Source organism: Pteropus vampyrus, unplaced genomic scaffold (assembly GCF_000151845.1).
Source record: "Pteropus vampyrus isolate Shadow unplaced genomic scaffold, Pvam_2.0 Scaffold9, whole genome shotgun sequence".
Lineage (NCBI taxonomy): Eukaryota > Metazoa > Chordata > Mammalia > Chiroptera > Pteropodidae > Pteropus > Pteropus vampyrus.
The window spans coordinates 1011403-1016580 of record NW_011888790.1 but is presented as its reverse complement, the minus strand read 5'-3'; the positions used below and the strand labels follow the sequence as shown (position 1 = coordinate 1016580).

At 43.5% G+C, this 5178-nt stretch overlaps 1 pseudogene; it reads left to right on the top strand.

Annotated features, from left to right (window-relative positions):
• Nucleotides 1–1636: 1636 nt before the first annotated feature.
• LOC111730265 lies at nt 1637–1755 on the top strand (annotated as a pseudogene).
• Nucleotides 1756–5178: the final 3423 nt, after the last annotated feature.

Sequence of the window (5178 nt, the reverse complement as noted above, 5' to 3'; positions counted from 1 at the left end):
AACAGTTGCAAACCCCAGCTGCTCCTTTACTGCTGGGCCCTTAGAGAGAGAATCAATTATCCCTGCCCTTGGTGGATTGCAATGTCTGCTGATCTGCCAAAGGATAGGATTCAAGGTCTCAGGCCCAGCCCATACAAGGCTCTACTTAATCTGGACCTAATCACTTTAACAACTGCTTTTTGCCCTTGGTCTCCACCTGGCAACAACAAAAACACCACCACAGACTTTCAAGAGTCTAGAAACCTTAGCCCTCAAGGGAGATAGGGATAGACATGTATAACCTCCATTTCACAGATGCAAAGTACACAATGGTTTAGAAAAGTAAACGTCTTATCTGCTGTAAACCTGCTGGCCATCTTTGAAAGTCTCACTGTGAGCTTCTGACTGTAATGACCTGTGGTCTATTGGTCTCTGCCCTGAAGAATTCTTGAGTGGCTGCATGTGGAACCCTCAATTCATATGCATCTAAGCTTTGCCATTTTAGGATTTATTTTCTACCACCTCAACACACCGCCCCCTTACTTTTCACCTTCACTTTTCGTGATTTTGGCAATGAATCTCATGAGGAAGCCACTGGGAATTGGGGCCCTGTTTCCTATCAGGACTTCTGGGTCTAGTTAATATACTGGTGAATGCCCAGTAGGTGCAAGGCACTGCTAGACACTGAATTTTGAGGCCAATGGCCTTTCTTCCAAGGAGTTCTGCTTTGGAATGTGTTTTTCAGATGCTTTGCAACAGTGCCACGCAAATGGATTAAATGATAAAAAAAAAAATGTAAAACAAGATGGTTCACATTCTTTGGGGAGGAAAAAAGCAGAAATGTCTAGGATGGTGAGCATTCTTAGAAATGTTTTCCTCTTCTCTTACCCTGGACAGAGTTCCATCAGCAAGACTCTTCAGTCCTCTGGGCAACGGTAATTTGTATAAAAAAGATGCCCCCCTCCCCCACTGCCCAGTGCCCTCCTAGCACATACCCAAAACTGAAGCATGAAACTTGCCAGCCTTTCATTTCTTGCTCACAGGATAGTAGCGCACCTTCTACTACTTATGTATGCAGAATTTAGTTTTGAGGTTGTTAAAAATTTATGTCAAATTGTTGACACATAACTGAATTATTTTCTCAAAGGACATGATTGCCTCTTTGTTGGCGGTGGCAGCTTATCGAAATGCAATGGGGGAGAGAAGGCATTTACTGAATTTAGGGGCTAACAAAGAATGATCATTCGCCAATCCAATAAAATTAAGATAGTAGTTATCAGGGAGCAGGGGCCCCTCACTTATTTGTTTATAAAAAAAATTCTTTTGAAATTACACATGTTCCATTGTCAAATAGCAAATATTGTCTATTAGTAGATAGTTGAAGTCAATACTGACAATTGACAATGTTTGAGACAACAAACCCCAGCATTTCAGATGCTGTATATTGAAAGCCAAAAGATCTAAGTCGATGATCAAAATCTACAATGGCATTAGATATACAGAGACCATGTACCTCGAAGGTACTATTTATATATTCAACACATATTTTTGAGAACTCATTCCGTGCCAAGCTGGGATAGGCGCTAGGGATGCAGCCGTGTACAAACAGACACAGCCCCTTCTCTGATGAAACTTACATTCTAGATAGTGGAGACAAGTCTACGGCCGTGCCACCCTGAACAAGCCCGATCCCATCAGATCTCTGAAGCTAAGTAGGGTCGGGCCTGGTTAGTACTTGGATGAGAGACCACCTAGGAAGACCAGGTGCTACAGGCGTAAAAAATAAAAAATAAAAATAAATAAAGGATTGTAAGCTGACAAGGTCCTTGCCATCTGTGAGGTCAACCAAGGGTTGCCTTGCCTAAAATAAATAAATAAATAGCGGAGACAAGAAATAAACAAAATAAAGTCAGAAGATTGTAAGTGGTATGAAGAGGATAAGACAGGGTAATATGTTAGAGAATAATAGTGGGGTGGGGGCTACTTTGTTTGGGTAGTCAGGGGACACCCCCTTGAGAAAGTGACATTTGAACTGAGACCTGAATCAAGGAGCCAGTTGAGAGAGGCTCTGGGGAGAATATTTCTGGGTGAGTGAACAGCAAAGGAGCTCAGGACCGAGCTTTGCACATTTGAGGAACAGAGAAAGAGTCAGCCGAGCGAGCATACAATGATTGAATGGAGCAGTGGTATGAGCCAAGTTCAGTGAGGTAGGCAAGGGCCCGATCACAAAGGGCCTTGTCAGGCATAGAAAAGAATGCAGATCTTATTTTAAAGGCAGTAGGGGTTTAAACAGGTGTGTGATGTAATCTGATTTACATTTTTAAAGATTCTCTGGCTGCTGTGTGTAAAACAAGCAGGAGAGATGCTAGGAGGTTACCCTAGTGGTGCCAGTGAGAGATGATGGAGGCTTGAACGAGGGTGACAGCGTGGACATGGAGGAAAGTAGGTAGACATTAGTTATATTTTGGAGGCGAAGCCAACTGAATTTGTTCATTGTAGGTGGGGAGGAAGAGAAGAATCGAGGAAGATTCCTAGGTTTTTAGCTTGGAAGACTAGTTGCAGAAAGATGTCATTTATTTAGAAGGGAAAGATGGGGGGTACAGGTAGAGAGGAGTGGTATGGGGAAAGGATGGAAACATCAGTTTTGTTTTGAGATACTTTGCATCCACTCATGTGGAGATACTAAGAAGGCAAGTAGAACTATCACAGAATTGCCTAGGATGGTCTTCTTCACCAGGATGTCTACCGAGCTTCCATAGATGAGATAAATGCTATCAAGATGCAGACGCTCCCTGAAGCAGTAGTGGCTGGGCTTACTGGGACATTTTTTGTTAAGTGTTGTGCAAGTGCTTTGTACAGGGGTCAGTCATATCTGCACAATAATTCTGACTTTGTTCAATGAGCTACTACTTGGGACTCTACTGCCTCCAGGGAGTTTTTTAGACAAAGAGAGAGGGATTCTTCTTGTCAGTAGATAGGGTGGGGGTGGGGAGACCACTAGCATCTAGTCCCCGGGGCCAGGAACATAAAATGTGCTGCAACGTGCAGAAAAGGCTTCACACAAGACCAAAAGTTAAATCCAAAATTCCTGTACCTTGGGAAAGTTTGTTGAGTCTCTCTTCATCTTTAAATGAAGACATTAAATGAAATTGTCTCTGAGGTTAGATCCAACCTCCTTATTCTGTGACTCAAGAGATATACAAACAATGGTGATATAAGTAGGCTGGCTGTAGGGATCGTGGTGGGAGCTTGCCGTGACCATGAAAATGCACCACTCAGATTTGCTGCTGTGGCGAGTGTGAATGATGGATGGCCCCTGTGGCTGACATTTGGGACCCACCTCCACATTTACTTGGAGACCACACTTCCACAGGCAGCTCCCAGCCAGTGAGACTGAGCAAGGAGGGGAGACTAAAGCAGGCCCATTCCCACAAGACGCAGGACTCCTTCGGTGAGTGACTGACTCAAGGCCTCGCCATCGCCTTGGTTGAACTGCCCATGTGACGATAGCCCAAGACTCTTCCTCTCCCCGCTCTCCCTCCTGGCTCTCCCTACCTATTCTGACTCCCTCCCCTTTGTCCTTCACAAGTGTTCCCCTAATAAATTCCTTACCCATCTAATCCTATCTTGGCTTCTGTTTCTCAGAGAACACAAACTAACTCACGTGGTGCCAGCTGTGGTTTGAAAAAACAAAAGGCAGAGTGGAATTTGGAGAGTGGCTCACGCATTGTCCAGCAGGCTCAGAGGATGCTATTCTCTTTTCCTTGGATCAGAGATTGTGCCAAGGGCTAAAACTGCAGGGAGACATGCCTTGTTCAGTATCCAGAGTTGGTAGCCCTAACCATGTTGAGGACCACTGTACTTACTTCTTAAATCAACAAGCTCGCCTTCAGGGGAGATGTTTAAGTGCAGACTGATGGTCACTTGTCTCAAGTTATAAACTGGACTGGGAAAGGGGTCCAACCCGACTGACACCCAAGGTCCGGTCTCTCTTAGAGATTTCGCGATTCTGTGGCCTGGATAGAACATCAAATATTTTTTGACCCCAAATGTTATATTTCTCCTTGTGAAGGACATATTACCCCGAACCATCTATTTTCCTATAATTCTTAATAAAAATTTCAAATTTCTTAGCAGTAATTTAGCTAGAAAACATAGCCGAACCATTTTCACAAACAGGGCCCTTTCAGCTCTCCATGGCCCGATGTCAGGACATTTAGCCACCCAGGGGCATCCATGTTGCCCACTAGTTCTGTGCCCAGGAAAAAGAAGTGCTTAGACGGAGAGCTGTTTGCTTCTCATTTACTGCTGAATCAGTTTAAATCTACAAAAGGACTTTACCTCTTCTCTTTAATTAATGACGGGACCTAGTATAATTACCGAGCCAGCTTCTTAAGACCATATGAATAAAGCTTCTGGAAAGAAAAAGCTGTTAACTTTCAGACATTTAAAGTTGGTACTGAGACTATAACTCATTGTGTGATACCTAAGAGAATGTGGAAAAACTGGCAGGAGAAGAGTAGAAAGAATCACAAGATCATAGGAATTTAAAAGCAGAATTCAAGTTGCTCATTTTGGAAAAGAACCACGCAGCCCAGGGTTCAAATCTCTTGCCCGAGGTCCCCCAAGCCTCAGTTCTCAGCGTTCCCACCGTGCTTTATTTCTTGTTCTCCCTACCCGCTCTGACCCCAACCCCCCCAAGGTATAGTCTCCCATGTTCTTTTAAACACGATCAAAACATAAAGAAAATGTTAACTGTTCGCAGAGTCACATTTAAATATTTAAATGAAATCAACTTGAAGGCTCCTCTAAACACCAGGGTGAGGGCTTGACAGCGTTGTTGGCTTCTCAACGGATCAATGCCAAATATTTTCTGACGGCTGTTGAAAAGTCTCTAGCACTCACGTGAGGTGGGCTTGCAGTGCTATTTGTGTCTTAGAATCCATTTGAAAATAATAGCTCTGAGTTTCACCTACCAAAACTCTGAAAACATTTTTGAAAATATTTTGTAATGGTAACACGAGATGTGGGCCTTGGCAAATCTCTTGGCCTCTAGGCAACTCCAGTTTGCTCTTCTGTTAACCACGATCATGCAACAAATTGTGCTCTAAGTCAGATTCTGTGCTAAATGCCTACCTTATAGGGTTGTTGGGAGAAGTAAAGAAAATAGTAACATTAGCTAACGTTAATTGAGTAGTT